At 50.6% G+C, this 12934-nt stretch overlaps 1 long non-coding RNA gene across 6 annotated transcripts in view; it reads right to left on the bottom strand.

Annotated features, from left to right (window-relative positions):
- LOC103348286 (uncharacterized) overlaps positions 1-12934 on the bottom strand; it is a 110296-nt gene that overhangs the window by 53725 nt on the left and 43637 nt on the right. For 2 of the 6 annotated variants that reach the window (XR_001793345.3, XR_011380082.1), the window contains one exon: positions 494-1639. The exons of the other annotated variants lie outside the window; for them this stretch is intronic. This is a non-coding gene — a long non-coding RNA (uncharacterized lncRNA). Of the gene's footprint in view, positions 1-493; positions 1640-12934 lie in introns of those variants that run through there. 6 annotated transcript variants of the gene reach the window in all.

Raw genomic sequence — 12934 nt, 5'->3', positions numbered from 1 at the left:
TCCAAAATCATGCATAGTTTGTGCAGAGGTGCTTGGTTCTGTGCTTAAGAAAATATTTCTGTGAGTTTTGAGTAATGTCAGAAGAAAGGTCCTTTGGGTGATGTTAAAAGACAATTAGAGGGGCCAGCGAGGGCTAAAGCTGCCGCCTGCAATGCTGGCATCCCATATGGGTGCCAGTTCAGTCCTGGTTGCTCCACTTCTGATCCAGCTCCCTGCTAATGTGCCTGGGAAAGCAGCAGGAGATAAGATAGCCCAAGTGCTTGGGCCTCTGCACCCATGTGGAAGACCAGGATGAAGCTCCTGGCTCCTGGCTTCAACCTGGCCCAGCCTTGGCCATTGCAGCCATTTCGGGTGTGAACCAGCGGATGGAAGACCTCTCTCTCTCTTTCTCTCTCTCTCTCTCTCTGTCTCTTCCTCTCTGTGTGTAACTCTTTCAAATAAATAAATATTTTTTAAAAAATAAAAAAGGATAATCAGAAAACTTGCAGACAGATTTGAACCTTTAAAACAAAGCACATTTATTTGCAGTGTTTTCAAGGAATTCCTTTTGAGCTGGGCTTCCTAAATAAGATACAAGGGAGGCCGGCGCCGCGGCTCACTAGGCTAATCCTCCGCCTAGCGGCGCCGGCACACCGGGTTCTAGTCCCGGTCAGGACGCCGGATTCTGTCCCGGTTGCCCCTCTTCCAGGCCAGCCCTCTGCTGTGGCCAGGGAGTGCAGTGGAGGATGGCCCAAGTGCTTGGGCTCTGCACCCCATGGGAGACCAGGAAAAGCACCTGGCTCCTGGCTCCTGCCATCGGATCAGCGCGGTGCGCCGGCCGCAGCGCGCCGGCCGCGGCGGCCATTGGAGGGTGAACCAACGGCAAAAGGAAGACCTTTCTCTCTGTCTCTCTCTCTCACTGTCCACTCTGCCTGTCAAAAAAAAAAAAAAAAAAAAAAGATACAAGGGAAGGGGGCTGGCACTGTGGCATACCAGGCTAAGCCTCTGCCTGCAGTGGTGTCATCCCATAGGAGTAGCCGGTTCAAGTCCTGGCTGCTCCACTTCTGATCCAGCTCCCTGCTGATGGCCTGGGAAAGCAGTAGAAGATGGCCCAAGTCCTTGGGCCCTGCATCCACGTGGGAGACCCAGAAGAAGCTCCTGGCTCCTGGCTTTGGATCCGTGCAGCTCTGGTCGTTGTAGCCTTTTGGGGAGCAAACCAGCAGATGTGTCCCCCTCTTGCTGTAACTCTGCCTCTCAAACAAATAAATAAATTTTAAAAAATAAAATAAAATAAAAGATACAGGGAAGGTGGGGGTGGGAGTTGTGGACAGCAAAGCACCCGGAGGCCTGTTCCTTCTTTTGCTCACGTGTCACCTGCAGATGTGAGGTGAGTATCGTACAAGACAGAGAAGCTTCTTCTCACTAGGGCGTGGGCACCCCACAGGGTAAAGGGGTCGAGGCTCTATTTGTTTGGAGAACTTGTGCTTGACAGAGTTGAGGTGTGCGGTGGTGGATCACGGGACAGAGATTTTCTCTCAACCTGGGCTACTCCAACGGCAGGCAGCAGCGTAGCCAAGTTTTCAGTGCAGCAAGGTGAAACTCCCCAGGGCGCTTGATGTGGGCAATGAATATATCAATTTCCAAGCCAGGGTCTTGCCTCCTGCAGAGACAGAAAGTCTCAGCGGGGGACTGTGCAAATAGGGACAGAATTTATTTAGCAGTGAGGAAATAAGCATATATTCGCATGAAACAGTCGGCCTCCCACAATGAGAAACAACCCATGGGAGTGAGCCAAAGAGGTGCCCATGAAGGAGAGAGAAAAAGAACTCTAGAACGAATGGTGCCTCCAAGTAAATGGAGGGATCCACATCCATGGTGGAAAGAGAGCTCCCTCCTGCCTTCTATCTCTTTTTATAGGGAAGGTACTCCATAAACATTTCTTGAATGAATGAAGAATGAAGTTGAGTCAATGGGTAAGGAGTGCCAGGGAAAGGGGGTGTTCATGGGACACTCAGTCTAAGGACAGAGAGATGACAGGAAGCTCCCTACGTCAGGGAAGCAAGTTCCCCAGGGCCAGTGAGAGGTGAGGTGTGGGCGACCAAAGCCCACCTTGAAGTTGCAGCAAAGACAAAAACCTTATGATGCTGCTGCTTAGACAAATTCAGAGAAAGGGGCTGTGCTGCACATCTGGGGAGGATTCAGGGCACAGAGAACAGCTGAAGGAATCCAGACACAAATAAAACGGACAATTCACGAGGACAAGAAAATCAGAGGGAGCAGCCAACGTGAGAGCGGAAGCTCCTGGGAATGCGGGGAGTTGTCAGCAGGGGAGCTGGGTTTCTCCCGGGGCGGGAGAACATCCACTGTGTGCCGTGTGCCAAAGAGAAGTACACTCAGCTCGCCAGCTGGGCTCTGCACCTGGGAGTCAACAAGCCGAGGACCAAAATGCTCAAAAAAATTCTGTCTGCACTGAATATGTACAGACTTTTTCTTATCATTGTTCCCTTAAAAATACAGCATAACAGTGATTCACATAGCATTCCCATTGCATTGGGGAGATGAGTTTTTTAAGACTGATTTATTTACTTGAAAGAATGCAACAGAGAGAGGAGATGGGAGAGACAGAGAAATCTTCCATTGCTCGTTCGCCCCCCAAATGGCCACAATGGCCAGGGCTGCACCAGGCCAAAGCACTGGGTCTCCCATACGGGTAGCAGAGGCCCAAGTACTTGTGCCATCCTCTGCTGCCTTCCCAGGTACATTAGCAGGAAGCTGGATCAGAGCAGCCAGGACTCAGATACAGGAGGGCTTGTATCACAACCAGTGACTTAACCCACTGTGCCACAACACCGACCCAAAAGACAATTCAAAATATGTAGGAGGCTGTGTGTGGGCTAGACGCAAATACTACACCATTTTAGGAAGAGACGCAAGCACCCCAGATTCCGGCATCCTCAGACTTTCTATCTGTAGGGAGTCCTGGAACAAATCCTCTGCGGATAGCAATGGATGACTGTTTCCGAGACAGCAGTAAAGCTAGACTCCCCCCCCCCCCCGGTCCCCACGTCGAGAAGGCTGGACTACCAAAGCAAGCACGACCCGCCAAGAACCAGCAGCAGCGCTCAAGGAGAGAAGTCCTCTCACGCGCTCCCCTGTCGGCTTCCCTTCCCTCTGCCAGCCAGGCTGATGGACGCGCCCGGAGTGGCTTCCCTCCACTGCACCCCCAAGCATCTCTGCGTCTCTGAAGAGATTATGCGTCCCCACTCACCCAGCCGGCCCCTTCCCCATCGTTAACTCAGAACAGAAAGCAGGGAAGAGGTCAGATTCCTCCCCCAGCAGACAGCGAGGAGACCAGAAGAAGCCAGGGCTTATGGCCAACTCGGGGCGTTTTAGGACAGCCGCCGCCTGGAGTTCCTCGAACCTCAGCAGAGAACGGCACCGATCGCCTCCCGCAGCCCTCACTGGCAGCTCCTCTCCTCAGCCTCCAGCTCACACGGGAATAAATGACAGCATAAAACCCTACTTGTCCAAATGATCTCCATGAGGAAGCTGGCTCTGTCTGCGCTGGGCCCGGGCCCCTGGCGCTCCTGGGGATTAAGGGGGTGCATTGCTGGAGAGACCCACCAGGCCCCAGTAATACTTTAGTACCGGCTCCAGTTACCCAGAAGCAAGGAATGGCAAGCAGCCAGGATGCCGCCCCCTTCCTCCTGTGGAAAACTCTATTAGAACATTCTACCAACCACCACCCTGGACTCTGGGGTCACCTTTGTTTAAAAGCCCCAAGTCAATTCCATTTAGTTCCCCAGCCCGGGTTCCACTATCAAGTCTGCAGCATTAAAGACTCTCATTTCCAGCTCCTCTCCACAGGCCTCTTTCTCCAGGAAGTCTCCCCAGATTAATTTCCTTCCCAGTGACTTTGCAATGTCTGATGCCTCCTCAACTCTTCATCCTCTCAGGATAGAGAACTTCTGAAAGTACTAACTTGATGATAACAACCGGAGGATTGATGTGTCACGCCTAAACCAGAACTTCTACATCTAAATGAGTACCACCTTCTGCAAACACGTAGTCATCTTAGGAGGGCGTATTCATCCAGGCCTGGCTTCCGCTTTTCCAAAGTTATCTCCCCATGTAAACTGGCTTTCAGAACCAGTTTAGGGCCCAGATGAGAAAGGGAGTCTTCCAATGCAGCAACCAAGTCAACGTTTCAACTCAAACTCCCCCATCTTATTCGTCATTCTCGGTTCTTTTTTTTTTTTTTTTTTTTTTTTTTTTTTTTAAGATTTATTTATGTGAAAGGCAGAGTGACAGAGAGTAAGGGACAGACAAAGAGATCAATCTTCCATCCCTTCATTGACTTCCCCAAATGGCCACAACAGCCAGGGCTGGGCCAGGCCCAAGCCAAGAAGCAGGAGCTCCATCCGCGACTCCCACTTGGGTAACAGGGACGGGATCAGTTGGGCCATCATCCACTGCCTTTCCAGGCACATTAACAGGAAGCTGGATGAGAGCAGCCAGGCCTCAAACCAGCACTCCGATATGGGTGCTAGTGTCGCAAGCAAGCTTAACCTGCCGCACCACAGTGCCAGCCCCTCACTCCTAGTTTCAATGTTAGTCAATGCTCCAAATACGAGCTCAACTTTCAGAGGCACACGATGTGTCTCCTTGACATGACCCAAATGCTAATACATTGACTCTGAGAACGTTTTCTGACAATGTGTATAAAACTCGGCTTACATCTAGTCATACCTCATGCACTGGATCAAGATGACTGGTTACTTTCTCCCAGCTCAAACAACCCATTTCTGCAGTGCCCAGGGGTACCAGACAAGAAGAACAGTGAGGTCCACACAGTCGGTGCCAGGTAGACAGGTAGAGGCACCTTACATTCACACCTTCCTCCCTCTGTATCCCACACTTCTTACACTACAGGATAGGAGAGGATTTGGGACCCAGATAGAGAGGAACAGGAGGAGGGTCAGGCCAGCACCCCAACCACCATCAGGCTTTTCAACCAGGCGTCCAGGGACAGCTGCCCCCACAAGGAGCCAGGAGAACTGGGCTGTGTTTTTCTCTAACCACGTCCTCCAGGCATCAACCCGTCCGAGCCCCTTCCTGCCTCTCCACATGGAGCGACAGGCGAGGCTCGGCAATGGGTCACGACAGGCCTGATTTCAGTCCACACAGAGCATCTTGGTTTAAATGAATGGGGGAAAGTCTCTGTGGTGCAGACCTCTGCCTCCCTCCCTGTCGTTTCTCGAGGTCCAGCAAGGGGAGGGGCAGCAAGGAGCACAGAGAGGCTGGCCCCAGCAGGGCTGACTCCAGACCCCACCCTTCAGGGCCCAGTTCCCACTGGGAAGAACTCAAGGACTGTTCCTATTGGCAGGAGGACTCTGGGAGTGAGAAAGGAGCAATCCCTTCTGCCTATACATACCTCCCTCTGAAACACACACATACACACACACACACACATGCACACACACACACCATCTCTGTCCTCTACCTCCCTGGGTCTCAGATGCTGCACTCCCCACTCCCCCATCACTCACCTGTCCACACTGCCTCTGAGATGCATCCAACATTTATTACCCCTGAGGTACTGAAGGCCTTCATTTTGCCTCCACTTCAGGCTGTTAATACGGGGTTGTTTAGTTCAAGGTTATCACCAGGCCTAGACTGTGAGCCCCTGAGGACAGAAGCCAGGCACACCTGACCCTCTGCAGCAGTGCCCGTACCTGCAGAAGAACTGAAGCCCAGACCACCTTCCCCTGCGCCCTCCCCGCCCCTCCCCACAAAGCGCTCACCTCCCACACTGATCCAGGAACCGCTTCACCTCCCGGCTCCTAATTCTCAGCCACTTGGTGCCCACTCTGCACAAGAGGATCTTCCTGACTTTTCTTCCTAGAGAGTGTGCTAGAAGCCATCAGTAAACATATCAGCAACATTCTCTCCCCAGCCAAGGATACTTCAAACCACAACCCGTTCTCTGGGCCCTGCCTAGGAAACCCCCACAGAAACCACAAGAAAACCCAAGGCCAGGGCCCAGCCGCCTGCACTGTGGAGCCCCAAAGGCACTCTCCACATCTTTGAGAACCCGCAGGCTTTCCTCCCTGACTCATGGAAGCACGCATGACCTGAACCTGTAGGTTTCTACAGGCACAAGGTCTCCCAGCAAGGCAGAGAACCGAGGCTACCAGGCTGGGTTCAGGGCATCAGCCCACACGCAGTCCAGCCAAGAGTCCCTTCCAAAAGCAAGCGGGTTTGCTTCTACAGCCTGGGACAAGAGCTCTAGGGAGCTCTTGGGGTGCTGGTACTGTTTTGTATCTTGATCGCAATCTGTCTCACATCAGTAGATGATGCATTTGTTAAAACTTAGACGTACAGTTGATATGTACAGTTCATCATACATAAACTTTACTTCAAAGGAAAAGAAAGCTCTAAGTGTATATATATGTATATATGTTTATATTATATAATATATAAATGAACGTGTATAATTTATTACTGTTAACCACTTCAGACTATCAATTTAGATGCTTTCTATTATATACACCAAAATCTGACTCGCTAACAAGAAATTTTCTGTAATAAAAAAATAACAGGTAATTAAAATATTCACTTCATAGTATAACCAATCTACATAATCCATCCTCCCTAGACTGTCTTAAGGGATTAGGAATTCTGGGATCTTCTTTGACCTACAACCCAGAGTAAAAGGTGATTAATGTGGTAAAAGCAGAATCACAATTTTCATTTCTGTGTGAAATCATAGCTTTACATTTTTAATAATTTATGAAGAAACATGCAACTTGTAAAGCTGCTCTGTACAGTTTTTTAAGTTTTTTTTTTAACTTTAGCTCCCACATACAAGAGAGAACATGTGGTGTTTGTCTTCTTGTGTCTGGCTTACTTCATAAACATGATGTACAGTTTTTCAACAAGTATGTTCAGAGCAACTGAGTCCAAAGGGCCTAAGATGATCCCATAAAACAGCGTCCTCCCACCATTCCTCAGTCGAGATGAGTGCCACGTCCATCTCCACTACTGCCTCTCCTGCTATCGTAGCCGTGGCTCCAGCCACTGTGGTTCCGATCGTCGCTGCCTCCTCTGGAATGAGCATCAGACCCAGGATCAGTGCACCACCATTCATGGCTGTCCTGTGCATGTGCCAATGGGGAGGAGAAACCTGTCTGACTCCACGCTGCGACAGTGGTGCACCCTGGCGTCACTGGGAGCTTGCACACTGGATGAGAGTAACTGCAGGTGAAAACCCCGACTGATCCCAACGTGGAGGCCCAGGTTCTCCTACTCTATGACATCCACCTCAACGCACGGGTCATCGCTGCTCTGATCATCTTCTAGAGAAGAGAAAGCTCTCTGAAGCAGCCGAGCAGAGGGAGGCATCTGACCCCCAGTCCTCCTGCACCTGCTGCTGGGAGTTACAGAGGCGGGGCCCGAATTCCCAACATAGTGCTGGAGACACACAAACTGCCATCCCGTGATGTGCCACTACTTCCTGATCTAAACTGGATTCTGATGGACCTTCCAGGGAGTTTGATTCCATTAACAAGGATGACAGCAGACACTTCATGTTTTAAATTCACAAATTGTCTTGGTGCACCATGCTCATCCTTGGGAATTTTTACTTTCATTACCAGCCCAGCCTGGAGGGAAAACTCAAAACAAAGCCTCTCTCTCATCCTAGTTTCAGGGATGCACACAAGACAGAATGCAACCTGCTTCTGCCGTCCCCAGCCCTGTCTCAGTGCCGCCCTCTCCCTGCCCGGGGCCAAAAGGTGAGTGGTCTCCCGCAGACTAACATTATTAGTTCAACCTAAGTTTATCCATCGGCTTTCCAACCCCGTGGCCCTAAATTGTGAAGGCATCCAGCCCCACTCACTGGATCTCCCTTCGTCCAACGTCACTGCCCTCTGTGCACGAGGCAACTTGATGTGAGCCAGGAGTGCGTAGGAAAATTAAACCCGGTCCCTGCACTGCACAGCTCGAGTCTGGTGTGGGTCCCAGCAGTGGGCAGACCATTGCAGCGCAGGCTGATTGGTGCACAGAGAGGCGAGGGAGGCCGCTCGAGCGCCACATACAGAACTCTGACCCAACTTGGTGAGGACAAGATGTCAAGGAAACCTTCCAGGAAGAAGGTTTTCCTGGTGGGAATCTTGAAGAGTGGGGAGAAAGAAGCCCTGCCATCGAAATGCAGGAGGAAGCTAAAGACAGTGCAAGGGGGCGGGCATTTGGTTCAGAGTTAAGACGCCCCTTGGGCACCCACATCACGTATTGGAAAACCTGAAATCAAGTAGCAGTTCCTCTTCTGATTCTAACTTCTTCCTCACATGTACCCTGGGAGGCAGCAGGTGATGGCCCAAGTACTTGGATCCCTTCCACTCCCATGAGGGACTCAGACTGAGTTCCAGGCTCCTGGCCTCACCCTGACCCAACCTCAGCTGTTGCAGGCATTTGGGGAGTGAACTAGCAGACAAAAGATCATTCTCGCTCTCCTTCTCAAACAAACAAACAAACAAAAAAAAGGTTTAAAAAGAAAGACAATACATGGAGGAGGAAAACACAGGGGCAAGAAAAAGTAAAATCTATGCAAGAAATGGGGAGAAACTTAATGGAACTGGGACAGAGTCCAGAGGAGGGAGTGAGGAAAGAATGAAACTGCGGAGACAGCCAGGAGCCAGCTCATGGAAGCTGATGTGTGAGCTCTGCCACAAAGGTTTATCCTAGAAATCACTCGCGCACCAGGCAGCCAGAAGTTGGATCTGTCACTGTGAGGATCCTTTCAGGGGGAGGCTCCTGAGCCAGAAGCCCTGGGAACGCTGGAGAGAGAAACTGATAGATCCCATGACCTTGTAACATCACAGGCAGGAGGAAGGAAAATGTAAAAGTACTCCTCCATCTCAGTGCAAGAGTAAGAAACAGAACACAGTGGAGGTGGACGTGCAGGTGACGGTGAGGAGGTCAGGACAGGCAGATGAGACCAGTTTTCCACCTGAAGGGCTTGTGGGGTTTTGATGCATCCTGTTACCACCTGTTGGTGAATAGTAATGGTTCAGGGACAGGGTCTGGGCTGGAATGAAGATGTGGGTGTCTGTAGGAGTCACTCCAAGAATGAATCAGCCAGCAGAGGGTATAAGAGGAGAGAAGCACAGGGCTGAGCATAGAACCCTGGGGGATGCTGAGGGGCAGGGAAGGGGTCCAGAGACGGGGAGAGAACCCAGCACTTCAAAAGGTGAGCGGGTAACAGGGTGCAAAACCCACAGAGACCAAACAAGATAAAGGTTGAAAAGAGGCAAAAGAAAATGCAAAGGGTCTCCCAAAGGTTGACAGAAAATGCATATTATGAGAAACTTACGTGTAGATTTCAAAATTATTTTGCACCAAAATAAATGTATGTTTTAATTGCATTTTCCCACTAACTTTTTGAAGCAGTCTCATAGTAATTTGGCAAGAATTCTGCTTCAAAGATGGTGGTGGAAACATTACAGGGTGATAAGAACATAAAGTAAAACAAGGATGTACAGCAAAAAAAAAAAAAAAAAGCAGTCATTTTCAAAAAAAATTGGTTAAAAAGAATTGTAAATAAATTAGAAAGGGACAACATAAAACATTTTATTTCTTTTTTTATTTTTATTTGTTTATTTAGGAGGCAGGGAGACAGAACCCATCTACCAGTTCAATCCACAAAGGCCCACAGCAGCTAGGATTGGGCCCGAGATGAAATCAGGAGCCAGGAACTCAACCCAGGTCTCCCATACGGCTGGCAGGAACCCAACCATGTCCCAGCCATCATCGGTTGCCTCCTGGGATCAGAATTAGCAGTAAGCTGGAGTCAGGAATCAGAGCCAGGAACTGAACCCAGGCACTCCCACATGGGACACTGATATCAACCAGTGGTCACTAGGTTAAATGCCCTCTCCTTGTTGGCCTCTTGTTGAGATATCCAGTTTCAAGGGAAAAAGTCAAGAGAGGTTCACAATTTACTACGCAAGAGACAGGAGAGCTGCTGGATAGAAGGGGCCCCAGGGAGGTGAGGGTGCTACGCCCAGAGCACAGGCAGCAGCCTCAGAAGGTAGCATCTGAGATTTTTGCACTTGGTGTCACAAGTACCCTGTCACAAGTACACAGCAGAGATGGGAAGTCAGAGAGACTCTGGGACACACCCCAAGCCCATCAGCTACTAAGCGGTGCATCAGAGCCCCCTTCTCAGCCTGTGAGCCCGTGAGCAAGGAAGGGCATGCCCTCCATCCCAGGCCTCAGTCACCTGTGACTCCAAGCGTCCCGATGGCCACTGTATCCCTCTGGGGCCCTTGCCCACTGTGCGCCCTTCAAGACAAGACAACAACCTACTTATCAGCGGCTGGCTGGGCCCAGCTCAGTGCCTGACACGGGAAAATCGCCTTGGAAGACAAAGCCCAGTTCCTTTTTGTCACATACCCAGGAAACAGACAGCACAGGATCCACCTCGCTGAGAAAATGCATCTCAGGGAAGCAACTGGCTTGGGCAAGACCAGAAACCAAGATTTCAAGTTGCCTTTGGCTCTCCAACTTGGGCAGCAGGCGGAAGACAGAGATGACCAATCCTGACGCCCACAAAGAGGACTTCCAAAAAAAGAGGGAAAATGGAATGAAAAGATAAGGTTATTTTGATGCAAACATTTTTGAAATCCATGCATAGTTTTGCCATGATATACATTTTCCATGAATTTTTTAAAGATCCCTCTTATAATCCTCACACTTAAACCTGTAGGATAAGAACTATAATTTCTTATCATCCCATGAAAACAATTGAAGTGGGGAGGTGAATGGCCTCTCCCATGGCCACAGAACTAGTCAATGACAAAATCAAGCCATAAGCCCACGTCTCCAGGCAAACATTCTGCATTAAGGGATTCTGAGGTTGTACCTTTAGCTTGCTGGCCATGCACCCCCTACCTGAACAGCAAGCCAGGAACCAACTTCATTCACACTCTGGCTAATTTGCCCAGAGAATTTGCTAAAGTTGAAGACATCTTGAGACCTACGGAAGCTACCCGACTCCCTGAGCCACCCTCCTGCTTCCACACAAGGGGAGAGATTTCTTGGGCACAGACCTTCCTGCCAGAACCCTCCCAAAAACCCTTCACAGGCTTCCCCAGGGCCCCAGACGTCACCAGAAATAGAAGTTCAGCTGATAGGGAAGATGGGACGGTGGGGGTGTGGGGGGGGAGGCAGGTGAAGGAGGCAAGGCAGGAAGGTGCAGCTCCAAGCTACTGCCCATGCCTCCTGCAGGGAAGGCACACACCTGCCAGCCCCGGCCAGCCCTTGTTGGCTGACTTGGTGGTGGCCGCGGAGTGGAAGACGAGAACACACCACTGAAAACTGGGCTCCCACTGATCCCTTCCATTCTAAGAGGCCCAGGGAGTCAGGACGGAGACCCAGCATCTCCAAGGGTTCAGTGCACATCCACTCCAGCACACAGAAGCATGAAAGTCACAGCTCCTCTCCTCCTGGAAGCTCTGGCTGGGCCCCGGTCTGCACAGATAAGTATGGCCCTTCCCCAGGCCCATCTTGATAGCCCCCTACGCCACCTCCATTCCCCCTGCCCCTCCTTGGCAAAGGCGGCTGTCCCAAGTCTATCTCTACAGCCAACTTCGGCCTCCCCACACAAGGGTCCCTGTGTCCCCTGGCTCTAGCCTGCCTCTGCGGCATATCTCCTCCCAGTCTCTGGTCACCCACTCTCCGCTGGCCACGTGGGCATCTTTTCCCTTCAATGAGCCAAGCCATCTCCCACGACTTCCTCAAGCTTGTCCCCTACCCCATGTTTTTACTCACCCACCGCCAACCTCCCTCCTATGCAGTGTTCAGATGTTTTCCTCTCCACCTCCCAGTGTGAAGATGGTCAGAGCAGCCTTACGGAAGCCTAGAGCCATTAAGAGTCCTGTTTTTCATTGGACTGCCCCCTGTACTTATCCTTGCTAGCACCTTCACAAACGTAACTACACATTATTGATGAGGTCTGCTCACCCCTCTAATTCCACATCGGCTGCCAGCTTCCCCAAGCAGAGAGCATGCATATCAGCTGCTCTGCATGGCTTTCACTAAAATACCAGAGAGGAGCTTCTCTGAGAAAGAAAAGATTTATTTCCACTTAGAGTTAGGAGCCTACAGTTCAGGATCAGAGTCTATGGAGGCAGGTCATGGGGGATGTGGAGGCCTGGTCTCATGGTGAGCCTGGAAGCAGAGAGAAAGCAAGCCAAACTTGACCTCAGATAATAAGCAACCCTCTTCTAGGAGGTACCCTCCAAGAGCAGGCCCTCAGGAACCTACACGCCTCCCACCAAACCAGCTCTCAGGTGCTGTGTTTAGATCAAGTCTCACTCTTAACCCATCAGCCACTAACATTCAGACGTCAGAGTTTAAACACAGGCATGCGTTTTTAGACTAGTCCTGCTGTACTCACAACATTTCACCCCTGGCTCCCACATCCCATGTCCTTCTCACATACAGCATACAATCAGTCCCAGTCCCATAAAGTCCCATGTCTTAACTCAGCCCAACATTAATTTAAAAGTCCGTGGTCCATAGTCCTGGCTGAGACCCACGGCAAATTCTCTAAGCTTGGATCTGTTCAAATCAAAAAAAAAAAGTTATAAATTTCCAAGATATAACAGTACATATGTTTCCATTCCAAACAGGAGAGACAAGGAAATAGAAAGGCTCCTTTGGGCCAAAGCAAGACCAAAAACCCACAAGCGCCAACATCACGTCCCATAGTTATGTCCAGCACCCTCACACTGCTGGGCATTGGGCTTCCAACAGCTCTGGCAGTGCCACCCCTAGCGCTCTGCTGGTCACAGCCCACGTTCAGGTCTCTCGGGCTGCAGTCTCCTCTCTTCAGCTCCACCCACTCTGCACTAGTAGAAGCTCCTTGTAGCGACACCACCCTGCACCCACC

This window comes from Oryctolagus cuniculus, chromosome 11, assembly GCF_964237555.1.
Source record: "Oryctolagus cuniculus chromosome 11, mOryCun1.1, whole genome shotgun sequence".
Lineage (NCBI taxonomy): Eukaryota > Metazoa > Chordata > Mammalia > Lagomorpha > Leporidae > Oryctolagus > Oryctolagus cuniculus.
Note: the sequence above shows the minus strand (reverse complement) of the source record. Positions and strands in the feature narration are given on the sequence as shown.